Source organism: Biomphalaria glabrata, chromosome 3, assembly GCF_947242115.1.
Source record: "Biomphalaria glabrata chromosome 3, xgBioGlab47.1, whole genome shotgun sequence".
In the NCBI taxonomy this organism is placed as follows: Eukaryota; Metazoa; Mollusca; class Gastropoda; family Planorbidae; genus Biomphalaria; species Biomphalaria glabrata.
The window spans coordinates 38,627,048-38,641,463 of record NC_074713.1 but is presented as its reverse complement, the minus strand read 5'-3'; the positions used below and the strand labels follow the sequence as shown (position 1 = coordinate 38,641,463).

Sequence of the window (14,416 nt, the reverse complement as noted above, 5' to 3'; positions counted from 1 at the left end):
CGATCGATTGTCCGGACAGATCCTGTCCCCAATTAATCCGGATAACCAAAGTTTTACAGTATTTTGATGACTGTTTAGAACTTTAGATCAATGTTTCCAAAACTTTTTCCTGAACGGACACTTCGCACATTCTAAGTATTTAGCGGAACACTTCACTTTTAAAAACAACAACTAAAAGTTCGTTGTGCTAAAATATAACTTGTTCGTTTGAATCTACAAGCCTACTTAGAAACAGACCCACGCAGCCAGACTACGAGTTTGTAGGAAGATCCCTTTGCAATATCACTATTCACTACTAGTGTACACTCTGGAAATGTATTTGTTGAATCATTCTATTCAGTTCAATTCTGATGACCCAAATTATTTTTTAGTGTTAGGGTAAAAAATTGGGCTCGTCCGGGATTTGAACCCGGGACCTCTCGCACCCAAAGCGAGAATCATACCCCTAGACCAACGAGCCAGTTACATACAGAGATCAGAATAACATTCTATTACCTGGTTCACTGAACGATCTATTAATGTATTCAACTGTTGCGTCATGATCGGATTGCGATGTAGTGTCGATCACCAGATGTAATCCTGTCAACTTACAAGTCCCGCCCTGCCCCAAGCTTACATATTCAGTACTGTATTCAAACTTCAAAAGGCCCTAAGCTTTTTTTTATAGATATGGGACCATTTGGGGGCATTTGATAAGTCCAGACATTATTTCTTAGTGTTTAATATTTCTTGGAGGCCCTAAGTTATAGTACTATAGTCATTATAGCTTGTGCACCATGGGTTAAAAAAACAACAAACATCCCTGAACATAGGGAAGTCCGATCAGGTAAAAGGCAGAGTGTCTTTTACAAATTTGTCGGAAATCCATCCTGATACATAGCATCTTTCTTAGTATATCAATAGCATGATCAGTGATCATAAATATTATAGCACTTTGTGTTATCCATCTGTACCTCTCTTTTTCTCTGTTTGTATATATCTCTGTATCTCTCTGTCTATCCATTTCTTTGTATCTCCAGAGAATATCTTTCTCTCTATCTGCTGTTCTCTTTTATATCCCCCCCTCTCTCTCTCTCTCTCTCTCTCTCTGTGTACCCCGCCCTCTCTGTATGTTTTTGATCCATTCCCTCTAAGCCTTGTATCTCCTAAATTACAGAAACCATTTTATAAAGAACATTATTTCAAGCTGAATGTATCTCTGTGTCAATCTAGTTGGTCATGTTAATTAAAGTATTTCTGTCTGATTCAGGCAACCCGCTCGCTTCTCTAATGTGAAACTTGTGAAGAACACTTGTACGAATTCGTCCTAACATATGATTATCTAAAAACATATTGTGTGAAGCATATATATAGTATACTGCACTTAGAATAACTCTAGATAAGCAATGTGTTGATTTTTTCCCCCGTATGGCGTATAACCGCTCCACTCCCGGTTTTATTTCTTGAACAAATACTTTCAACCAGTCCCACTTAGCCAGGGGAAACACTTCTCGGCAACGAGGCGTCCTTGCAAATTTGATAAAAACAACAAAAATAGTTTAACAATCAAATTATGTGCGGCCTGTTGGTCTAGGGGTATGATTCTCGCTTAGGGTGCGAGAGGTCCCGGGTTCAAATCCCGGACAGGCCCCAAAATTTTTTTTTTTTAATTTATAAATATTTAATTATTATTACAGGTGGCTTTTCCTAAATGTCTGAACAGACCGTGTCTCTCCTAAATTAAAATTCTCTTGTTTAAATGAAAACAAAAGTTGCAAACACAATGACAATAACATTCTACTATAACTGGACTCTAACTATATGAATGATTCCATGATAGCAGTCACAATGTTGTATGTACGACCCATGACTATTACACACAATCTCTTGTAACAAGTTGTTACTGAACTAAATGTCAGAACACGATTTCATATAAGACCAAAGGTAAAACAACATCAAACCAATACCGGCCTGGGCCTTTAAAAGAAACTTCAAATGCATGTAATTGTTTACTTTTTTAAAAAATGAGTAAGTTGAAGTTGAACCAAGACTGCGGTCAAACCACTGGCGGATCCAGAACTTTGGAGTGGGGGGGCGATTTTTTTCCAAACCCTAACCCTAACGCCCAGTAAACCCTAACCCTATGCATAAACGTGCGTACAGCACTGTTTCTCAATCTTCGGCGAAAAAAAAACAAAAAAAAAAAACAGTCATGTTGAGGCCTTTCTCTTGCAAGCTTGGGGGTCTGGGAGAGCGCTGTAAGCTTCCTCAGTGGGTTTCGGGGCGAAAACCAAAAAGCGTTTTCTTGCATTTTTCACTGCAGAAACGCATTCTCCTGACACCTACAGCTCATTATTTATCAGTGGGGTTCGGGGCGAAGCCCCGACGCGAAAAGCGTAATCTTGCAGTTTTCAAGGCTTCTCCTGACATCTGCAGCTAATTATTTATCAGTGGGGTTCGGGGCGAAGCCCCGACGCCAAAAGCTTTTTCTTGTACTTTTCACGGCTGAAACGCATTCTCCTGACAGCTACAGCACAGCTCATTATTTATTAGTGGGGTTCGGGGCGAAGCTTCGACGCCAAAAGCGTTTTCTTGCATTTTTCACGGCTGAAACGCATTCTCCTGACATCTACAGCTCATTATCTATTAGTTGGGTTCGGGGCGAAGCCCCGACGCCAAAAGCGTTTTCTTGCATTTTTCACGGCTGAAACGCATTCTCCTGACATCTACACCTCATTACTTATTAGTGGAGTTCGGGGCGAAGCCCCGACGCCAAAAGCGTTTTCTTGCATTTTTGACGGCTGAAACGCATTCTCCTGACATCCACAGCTCATTACTTATTAGTGGAGTTCGGGGCGCAGCCCCGACGCCAAAAGCTTTTACTGGCATACTTCACTGCAGTAACGCATTCTCCTGACCTAGAGCTCATTATTCATTCTATTGTTACGAATCTCACTATCCAGGCTCTCTGCAAACTGCACCTTACACCACCAACTTAAAGAACTTGACAACTCAGGGCTCCAAAGTAACGTAACACTTTAATAGTTGAATAAATAACAGCCAATACTGTACAATTGGCAACACGTACACTGTACAAATATCTCTTCTATAACACCGTACCGCCGTATCAACTCTTGCACTGGCCTCTCCGTCTCGTTCCGGGCTTGCACTGGGTTCAACAGTTCAGGACTGACTTCACACACTAGGCTTGTTGTGTCGGACTCGATCGCAGACCAAGATCAAGACGCCGTTCGTCTCAACTGTACTTGATAGTACTCCGCACTGAACCGTCGTAATGCTCCGTACAGAACCACACCGCTGAACTGTGCTGTAGTCGACCGGACTGTAGTGAACCGGGCTCTGAACCCCTGCCGTGAACCGTCTTGACTGCGACACCTCCGCTCTTATATAGGGTCCCTACTGGCCTTCTCGAACCGGACAGAACGCCGCTCGACGTTTCTAGGTGGTCAGATGACTACAACTCTCGTGACGCTCCTGAGCTCTGTTCACGACGTCGATCCTTCCCGGACCGCCGTCGATCCTTCCCGAACCGCCGTGTTGATACTCGTCTCGGCTGACCGTCGTAACTCGTCACGGTTGACCGCTCGTCTAGCGCTGGCCTGGGGCGATTTGCGTCGGCTGACTACACTCACACCACTAACCCCATCTGTGCCACCACCAGGTTTATAACACTATTATAAGGGACCTTTTAAATAATGTGGAAAAATATTCTAATACGAATTTATAGTCCCTTAATACATTGCTAATACAGCCGATTTGTTCTTTGAAAAGATAAGATACCCCACATATTTAGATTAAGGCTTTGAGGATCGCCGCCGAAAAAAAAAATTCAATTAATAATATTCAATAGAATTCAAGTATAATTTGTGAGTTATAGTCCTAAATTTATTTAACTAGAAAAATATGAGATAGAGTAAAGGTTGGAAAAAGTCGACTAGGAAAAGATTATCTGGCTTTTGAACTCATCTCAACCGTGACTGTTATATTGAAAAATTTTGTTTGAATTATAACTTTTCCAACGCAAAGTCTTTCTTAAAATAGTTATGATAAATTCATGTGAAATTACACAAACTCTGTCTGGAAAGGGGAAGGGCGGTAAAATGAAAACAATTAATCCTCGCTCCTTTTTATAATTTCTGCTAATGATTGCATTTTGCATTAAAGAATAGGGGCTGGGCGACTCGATATAAGAATTTACTTTATAGCATATATAAATTATATTAGTGACAGATTTTTTTAATTTTGTAATTTCTTACTATAATACAAAAAGAAAAAGTATTGGTTTGTCCGATGGGGTGAAGGGGATTGCATGTATCGCACTTCCACCTGTTTATATTATATAGATATTCGACTAATTTTGTTCATATACTATGATTTCTCCATAAATGTAGGACCGCCCCCCCCACACACACACAAAGGGTTTAGATGGGAAGGGCAGTAGAGGTATTCTCTCCTCCCCTTCCAATCGGCCAACAGGTGAACGACATAATATAAAGACCGGTTAAAATACCAATAACAAGTTTTAATCATATAGATATTTAATTGATTCTGTTAGCAAGCTGTGATTTCTACAAATAAATAGGACCGCCCCCCCCACTCGAAAGTTTATGGTGGGGGGGGGGGCGGATTGATGCCATCGCCCCCTCCCGACCCTACTAAATCGGCCAAAATACTAGAAGGAGGGGGCGAAATAATCTAAAAATAGGTTGAAATATAAATAATTAGTATATATTATTAACATAAGTAATAAATTCGTATACAAGTTGTGTGAATTCTATACTAAAATTCGTCCGCCCCCCCCTTCGGGGGGGGGGGGGGGCGATCGCCCCTACCGCCCGCCCCCCCCCCTGGATCCGCCAGTGGGTCAAACCTAATCTCCTTATCAAGCTGGCACCTTAGGCGGAGGTCACGATCAAGCCAGTAAACACAATCAAATTGCACGTGAACAAACTTGAAAACCAATTAAGACAATCAAGTAACTTTCTTTCCCCAACTATAAGTGGCTCGTTGGTCTAGGGGTATGATTCTCGCTTTGGGTGCGAGAGGTCCCGGGTTCAAATCCCGGACGAGCCCTAATAGTTTTTGTTCCGTTGTATTTTTTTTATTTATTTATTTTTATTTTTTTTTTACGAAATTTGGTTGAGTGTTCAATTGTGTTCAATTTAAAATAGTGAAAATTCTATTTGAGAAATGAAATGTGCAAAATTAGAGCTACCAGTCATGAGCCTACCTGCCCTTTGGAGGACACAACATAGGCCCCAAAAACAAGCAACACTTTAACAACTAATCATTAATAATCATACTAGATATATATAGATACAAACTGTGCTTTTTTTTTTTTTTATATAGGTGCCGGTACTCAGTGATTGCCTAACTTTCAACTGCTAAAAATTAATAATATACGAGAAAAGTTTTTTTTTTTTTTTTCAAATAGGTGCCGGTACGCCGTACCAGTGCGTACCGTCACAAAAAGCCTTGTAGGCCTATATATATATTTACAGTGTTGTTGTTTTTTTTTTTGGTTAAAAAATAGGTGCCGGTACTCATGGATTAGGTGCTGGTACTCAGTAGTTGATTACCTAACTTTTAACTATTAAAAATTAATAATATACGTTCCAGAAGAAATGAAGAAATTAATTGTAGATAAAATAAATGAGAAATGGACGAGCTCCCATCCAAATCACAAGAAAGATGATGCTTACTATAAGCTATCCCGACAAGACCAACGTCTAATCTTTCGACTCAGGACCGGACACAACAGAATGCGACAACACATGTTCCGGAAGCTCAAAATTGGAACCAGTGAAATCTGCCCATGTGGAGTATCACCAGAAAATGCCGACCACGTCCTCCAAAACTGCTCTCTCTACCAAGAGGCCCGTATAAGACATTGGCCCCAAATCACCCCAATAGAAAGAAAACTATATGGAGAGCTCCCTGATTTGGAAACCACTGCGCAACACATCTCATATATTGGTCTACTCATCTGAACACTCCAACATAACAGTGAGAACGATGAAGAAGAAAAAAATAATATACGTTAAAAGACAGGAAAAGTTTGTTTTTTTTTCAAAAAGGTGCAGGTAGTCCTACGCCTTGTATAAATATATATATAGAGAGATAGATATATAGTGTTATAAACTTGGTGGTGGCACAGATGGGGGTAGTGGTGTGAGTGTAGTCAGCCGACGCAAATCGCCCCAGGCCAGCGCTAGACGAGCGGTCAACCGTGACGAGTTACGACGGTCAGCCGAGACGAGTGTCAACACGGCGGTTCGGGAAGGATCGACGTCGTGAACAGAGCTCAGGAGCGTCACGAGAGTTGTAGTCATCTGACCACCTAGAAACGTCGAGCGGCGTTCTGTCCGGTTCGAGAAGGCCAGTAGGGACCCTATATAAGAGCGGAGGTGACGCAGTCAAGACGGTTCAGAAAGGAGGTTCACGATAAGAGTTCAGAACACGGTCGACTACAGCACAGTTCAGCGGTGTGGTTTTGTACGGAGCATTACGACGGTTCAGTGCGGAGTACTATCAAGTACAGTTGAGACCAACGGCGTCTTGATCTTGGTCTGTGATCAGTCCGACACAACGAGCCTAGTGTGTGAAGTCAGTCCTGAACTGTTGAACCCATTGGAAGCCCGGAACGAGACGGAGAGGCCAGTGCAAGAGTTGATACGGCGGTACGGCTATTAACAGGAGAGATATTTGTACAGTGTACGTGCTGCCAATTTTACAGTATTGGCTGTTATTTATTCAACTATTAAAGTGTTACGTTACTTTGGAGCCCTGAGTTGTCAAGTTCTTTAAGTTGGTGTTGTAAGGTGCAGTTTGCAGAGTGCCTGGATAGTGAGATTCGTAACAATATATATATATATGCTAATAAAAACACAACAGTGCAATGGTTATAGAGAGAAAGCTTCAATAAAACAGAGGAAGGATTCGACGAGGTTTCAAATGACTGATTTGGGACTTGGCAACAGCGCCTAGCATCAACTAGTCAGTGCCAAGCTAGAGTCCTCTTTTGTTGGTCGGTCGTTGGTGTGAGGTTTCAAATGACTGATTTGGGACTTGGCAACAGCGCCTAGCATCAACTAGTCAGTGCCAAGCTAGAGTCCTCTTTTGTTGGTCGGTCGTTGGTGTGAGGTTTCAAATGACTGATTTGGGACTTGGCAACAGCGCCTAGCATCAACTAGTCAGTGCCAAGCTAGAGTCCTCTTTTGTTGGTCGGTCGTTGGTGTGAGGTTTCAAATGACTGATTTGGGACTTGGCAACAGCGCCTAGCATCAACTAGTCAGTGCCAAGCTAGAGTCCTCTTTTGTTGGTCGGTCGTTGGTGTGAGGTTTCAAATGACTGATTTGGGACTTGGCAACAGCGCCTAGCATCAACTAGTCAGTGCAAAGCTAGAGTCCTCTCTTGTTGGTCGGTCGTTGGTGTGAGGTTTCAAATGACTGATTTGGGACTTGGCAACAGCGCCTAGCATCAACTAGTCAGTGCCAAGCTAGAGTCCTCTTTTGTTGGTCGGTCGTTGGTGTGAGGTTTCAAATGACTGATTTGGGACTTGGCAACAGCGCCTAGCATCAACTAGTCAGTGCCAAGCTAGAGTCCTCTTTTGTTGGTCGGTCGTTGGTGTGAGGTTTCAAATGACTGATTTGGGACTTGGCAACAGCGCCTAGCATCAACTAGTCAGTGCCAAGCTAGAGTCCTCTTTTGTTGGTCGGTCGTTGGTGTGAGGTTTCAAATGACTGATTTGGGACTTGGCAACAGCGCCTAGCATCAACTAGTCAGTGCAAAGCTAGAGTCCTCTCTTGCTGGTCGGTCGTTGGTGTGAGGCTTCAAACAGCTAGGAGGCCTACAATTGAATCGATGTAGACGTTTGATCTAATAAATGTACACGAAACTACCACTGACACACTCGTTGATCACGTGATCTCTTAAACTGTCGTATAGATCCGCATGAAATGTCGTAAACATGTTCATTTTACCTTCTAGACGCTCACTAAGAACCGGTTTTGACAGATTCGCAACATGACCTACTGCTATTCGCTAAAAATTCGCAAGCATCAAATCTTTGATTTTTTTTATAGGTATTTCCCTAAAAGGCCGCTGAATACTTATAAAGCATTTAAATAAAAAACAAGATTACAAAAAGAGTTTGTGTTATCACACAAACTCAGAGGCGGCCCCCGTCGGAGTCGGATCCCTGTTAGATCCGCTTATTCGCAAGGACGATACTTAATTTTGATTGTCAACGGTAATAATGTTTCAAAGATTTATTTGCCTCTGTAAAAAAATGTTTTTTTTTTTTTTGTTTTTTTTCTGTTTTACATGTTTCGGATGTTCGGATTTAAAAATAATTAACTTCTCGCTGGACGACGGAGGATGGCCGCTAAAAAAAAAACAAAATGGGGGGGGGGTGATCACGGATGAAAAATCATATAGATTGAATTGAAAAGCCAAAGAAAAATCATAGAGTGTACGAAGAACTAACTGTTTGTTTTTGGCCGGGTGTGGGGGGGGGGGGGGGCGGAGCGGATACGTGAAAGTACTACTAAAATAATCGGGCCCAAAATATAAGTGCATGTATGTGTCGGGGGCGCGTTATGAAGCGGGTATTTGCAAATCTAGTCAAGTCAAAAGTCTATGTCGGAGAAATAATGATGCGCAGGTTAAAAAAAAACAAAATAGGGGGCGTTCTAGAGAGAGAGAAAGAGCGAGAGAGAGAGAGAGAAAGTGGGAGACAGCCGTAAAATTTCATTGTAATTAATTCAAGGGCTAAAAAAAAAAGTATGTTAGGTTAATCGTTAAAATGTGACCTTTTATTATAATAAAGAAAACAGAGAGTGTTCCGGTCATAATAAGCAATATTTAGCTTAGGAAGGAAAACAAAGGGCGTAGCCGGTATGTACTGCTCGTCTTTTTAATACCACACCCATTCTGGGATCGATTTTAAACTTCGCACAATTATTCATTGGCATAGACAAAACATGAATCAATTTTTTAAAAGTAACTAATTTGTCAATTAGTTACTGGTAATTGTTATTGTTTTTTTATACCACCAAGGGAAAGTAATCCTTCAGTATTCACATAAATGGCTACATTTGTTGGGTTTAGTCCCATTTAGTTACCGCTATTTCTCCCTCAGGCATGCTCCGATCAAGTTGATACTTTAAACAAATATTGATCGTACCTAATAAAATAGGAATGAATAGAATTTTTTTTTAAATATTTTGCTTTTTTGTTATTGTGGTTTTCTTTTTTTTTTTTGTTTACAAAGCTTTTGTGAACTCTAACCCTAACTCCGTCTGTCTTTCTGGTGTACAGTTGGAACTTATTTCTCCAGCTTTCTATTCTCAAATCAAGTTGAAATTGTCCACAATTATTCATTTTTGCTAAGAAAGAAAATGAATCATTAAAAAAAACTATTATTCAATTAATTAGTGGCCATTGAAAATTGTTTATGAAATGGTGACATAATCTTACAGTATGGAGAGAAATGTGGGTATAAATATGGAATAAACACTTTTTTAAAGTATTTTGTATATATTTTTTCTTGAGTACTGAAGTTTGGATTTTATTTGCTGCACCATTACAAGTTTATTAGTGCTATAGTATATTCCAAGTAACATTCTCTGACATAATTATGTACTACTGTACTTTGGTAGTTTCGAGATATCGCCAGATTCTGACCTGTATAGGATACAGGGCTACAGCTCATTTTTCTTTTCTTATGATTTTGAAATCCAGCCAATGATGAATATTCTATGTCATAGTCTCAATGTATCTCTTGTGTGTGTGTGTGTGTGTGTTAGTTCTGGCTAATCTCTCGCCAGAGTACTGCAGGTAAACACATGTATCTGTGCGTATTGCTTCAGGAAGTACATATATCAAACTTCTTAAAGACTTGTAGGCCTATACTCTTCTTTTTGAAAAACATCAAACTAGACATTTACCTTAAGAACACGTGATCAATGTGGGAAGAAAAGAGAAATGAGTTAACAAAATGTGAACACACATTTAAACGTTTATACATTAGCTTCTTGCACTGAGCTACACTCGATGCCTGCTCATTGGGCATGCGGTTAAACGGACCAGCCGCTTATTTGAAGTGAATCTCTTAGTGCCAATTATATTATACAGTGGAATCACGTTAATCGGATAAGCTGGTTATCAGGACCCAAATGATCGAGTCCCAATCTTAAAACCTAATAAGGCATCTATTTTTGTTTTTACAAAGCTTATATCAACTCACTGCGTCTGTCTGACTGTTTTTCTGGTAAAAGGTTTGTACATGTTATTTCTCCCACACCCCATGACATCAATGTATTTGTGTTAGTCTACATCTATTACAAATGTAATGACATGACAGATCCAAACTAATTGATACAACTACGTTTAATAAAAGTATTGTTTTTAAGAAAAAAAAATGTCTTTTACATTATTCGTTGATATTCGTCTTAAGTATGTCATACAACAATGATGACCAAACTACGGCCCGCGGGCTACATTGAGCCCGTCATGCCATGCTTTCCGGCAATTCTAAATATCTGCCCACATCACATAATCTTGTCGCAAATATTTGATTTTATTGAACCCTTATTTTAAATTACTAAATTTATTTATTTTATGCTTTCTTAAAAATTCATTACTGAGATGTGTCCCTTGAGACCCGTGTAGAAATCTATACGTTAGAAATCTGATAGGAATTCAATTGGCCAACTTTTATAGTCTTTTTTTTTTTCTTTTGTTGCAAAATAAGATATTGGTTACTTTTTTTTTAATAATGATATTTTAAATGAAAAAAATCCGTTCCAGGGGCTTACCAATGCATATATAGCTTTCCCACTAAATATAGGCCTACACCTCCTATTGTTAGGGTACGATAAGGAATTTTACGCGAATTTTTGTTTTGTTTTTTATTTTCATCGAAGTTGTTACTTTCAGACAATGAACCGACTATTAAAAACAAGAACAGAATTTGTAAGTGTAACGAAAGTAAACACAGAGAACTCTAATAACGGCTTTAGAGAGAGTTCAGTTTTAGTTTCTTAAATACATTTTCTACTTAGCAACATTCGACTGTTCCCTTCATGAAGTATTCAACTTCTTGTTCGACATCGTTCATTAGAGTCGAGTATCTTGATAGTGTTGGCCTTTCCACTGTGTTATTGGATTGGGTTATTGGAGTGTTACCTCCGTTCAGACTTATCTGCACAAGACATAGCGCGGAGGCGCCTAACGTTTAATTGGAAACAAATAATATACGCGGTAGGTGTCCATCAAGACAAAACGGTTTGAGGGCGGAATAACCTAAAAGGTGTCATGAAGCCCAAAAAAGAGGCGTAAGCCCCCCCCCCTTTTTTTTTTTCGCCCCCCCCCCCAAAAAAAAATATATTTTATGAAATTAAAACCATCAATGCAAGGCTTACATTTTTACAAACATATGAGCAAATCAGATTTGAAGATTAAAGTCAATTTGTTATTGCAGAGTCTGGGTCAAACACATGTAAGTGCCTCAATTAATAAACACAACCAATTATCGAACACGATTAAAACTTGTAATTAACGTGAGAGTGTCAATGGAAACAAGGGCAGGTGTGTAGAGAGAATGTGCCAGTTGTGTGTGTGTGAGGCGTTGAAACAAACTAATGGAAGGAAAGAAAGAGAACGTTCTTTTAGGTCTAGAACATCTTGCATCGATTCCGTACACATGTTGTCTGCCCTTTTTTTTTGTCTCTGTTAAATAAAGTTCATGTTGTTATTGTGGTGGCAGATGAGATGTGAGAGATGTGATGTTAGAGATGTGATGTGAGAGATGAGATGTGAGAGATGTGATGTTAGAGATGTGATGTTAGAGATATGATGTGAGAGATGTGATGTTAGAGATGAGATGTGAGAGATGTGATGTGAGAGATGTGATGTTAGAGATGTGATGTTAGAGATGTGATGTGAGAGATGAGATGTGAGAGATGTGATGTGAGAGATGAGATGTTAGAGATGAGATGTGAGAGATGTGATGTTAGAGATGTGATGTTAGAGATGAGATGTGAGAGATGAGATGTGAGAGATGAGATGTGAGAGATAAGATGTGAGAGATGTGATGTGAGAGATAAGATGTTAGAAATGTGATGTTAGAGATAAGATGTGAGAGATGAGATGTGAGAGATGAGATGTGAGAGATGTGATGTGAGAGATGAGATGTGAGAGATGTGATGTGAGAGATGAGATGTTAGAGATAAGATGTGAGAGATAAGATGTGAGAGATGTGATGTTAGAGAGTTGATGTGAGAGATGAGATGTGAGAGATGAGATGTGAGAGATGTGATGTGAGAGATGAGATGTGAGAGATGAGATGTGAGAGATGAGATGTGAGAGATGAGATGTGAGAGATGAGATGTGAGAGATGAGATGTGAGAGATGAGATGTGAGAGATGAGATGTGAGAGATAAGATGTGAGAGATAAGATGTGAGAGATGAGATGTGAGAGATGAGATGTGAGAGATGTGATGTGAGAGATGAGATGTGAGAGATGAGATGTGAGAGATGAGATGTGAGAGATGAGATGTGAGAGATAAGATGTGAGAGATAAGATGTGAGAAATAAGATGTGAGAGATAAGATGTGAGAGATGAGATGTGAGAGATGTGATGTTAGAGATATGATGTGAGAGATAAGATGTGAGAGATAAGATGTGAGAGATGTGATTTGAGAGATAAGATATGAGAGATAAGATGTGAGAGATGAGATGTGAGAGATGAGATGTGAGAGATGAGATGTGAGAGATGTGATGTGAGAGATGAGATGTGAGAGATGTGATGTGAGAGATGTAATGTGAGAGATAAGATGTGAGAGATGTGATATTAGAGATATGATGTGAGAGATAAGATGTGAGAGATAAGATGTGAGAGATGAGATGTGAGAGATGTGATGTGAGAGATAAGATGTTAGAGATGTGATGTTAGAGATAAGATGTGAGAGATGTGATGTGAGAGATGTAATGTGAGAGATAAGATGTGAGAGATGTGATATTAGAGATATGATGTGAGAGATAAGATGTGAGAGATAAGATGTGAGAGATGAGATGTGAGAGATGAGATGTCAGAGATGAGATGTGAGAGATATGATGTGAGAGATGAGATGTGAGAGATGAGATGTGAGAGATGTAATGTGAGAGATAAGATGTGAGAGATGAGATGTGAGAGATGTGATGTGAGAGATGAGATGTGAGAGATGTGATGTGAGAGATGAGATGTTAGAGATGAGATGTGAGAGATGAGATGTGAGAGATGTGATGTTAGAGATATGATGTGAGAGATGAGATGTGAGAGATGAGATGTGAGAGATGTGATGTGAGAGATAAGATGTGAGAGATGTGATGTGAGAGATGTTATTTTTAGATATCCAATCAAAGAAAAGGGTTAAGGAAAAAAAATAGCACACGTCAGCTTCTAGAAGGTCAAAGTTACTAAAATAATTATCTGAGAAGGTTCCATGATTCTGGAACATACGATCAAAGAAAGTATAAATTAGGGGAAAGTCAGTTAGACGGGGTCCTCGCATAGTAGTAGTTCTTGTAGAGCGATGGTCCTCGCTCAGTCCTCGATTAGTAATAGTAATAAGTTTTGTGATATTAGCGGGTCCATTAGTTAAAGTTTTATTAGTTGAAGTTAAAGTTATACTAAGTGAAGTTTCATGTATCATTTAAGTTTTATTTATGAAGTATGAAGTCAAGTTGTTATTGAATTGAGAAGTTAATTTGATGTGAAAGTTGAAGAAGTATTATTAAAGAAGTTTTAAGTAAATACAGAGAGATGTTTCTTTCTTCACTTCATCAACTTATTAATACAATCCTCGTTCTGTTCATCACAGTGAGAGATGTGAGAGGTGAAATTTTTTTAAAAAAAAAGCTTATTTAAGGGAAAGAAATTCGCACTTACAACAAACTTTTCTATCAATAATCTAGAAGTTATTTCCCTTTTTCAGTATCAAACAAAATAATTAATTACCATTAATTAATTGACTGATTGATTATTTTTTATTTGATTAAGGTTTTGTCACATGCAATATATAAGTGTTTAAATTTTCAGCTTGATTCAAAAATGGGTGTGGGAGAAATGAAGTGTTCAATTGTCTAATGGGACAAAACCCTACATATTTAGCCGTATCTGTGAATAGTGAAGGATTAATTTCCTTTTTTTGTATCAAAACAATTAATTACCAATAATTAACTGACTAATTGGAGACGCCTTGGCTGAGCAGTAAAATGTTAGGCTTCCAAACCAAGGAGTCCCGGGTTCGAATCCTGGTTGAGACATGGATTTTTAATTTCGGGATCTTTATGGTGCCTCTAAGTCCACGCAGCTCTAATGGGTTTTTGACATTAGTTGGCGGAGAGTAAAGGCGGTTTGTCGTTTTTGCTG

General features: G+C 39.3%; 3 non-coding genes across 3 annotated transcripts; 2 read left to right on the top strand and 1 right to left on the bottom strand.

The window, feature by feature from the left end:
- Positions 1–388: 388 nt before the first annotated feature.
- Trnap-ugg (transfer RNA proline (anticodon UGG)) lies at positions 389–460 on the bottom strand. The gene has a single exon. It is a non-coding gene; the product is annotated as a tRNA-Pro (tRNA).
- A 1,098-nt stretch (positions 461–1,558) lies between these two features.
- On the top strand, positions 1,559–1,630 carry Trnap-agg (transfer RNA proline (anticodon AGG)). Its single transcript has one exon. It is a non-coding gene; the product is annotated as a tRNA-Pro (tRNA).
- A 3,371-nt stretch (positions 1,631–5,001) lies between these two features.
- Trnap-ugg (transfer RNA proline (anticodon UGG)) lies at positions 5,002–5,073 on the top strand. Its single transcript has one exon. It is a non-coding gene; the product is annotated as a tRNA-Pro (tRNA).
- Positions 5,074–14,416: the final 9,343 nt, after the last annotated feature.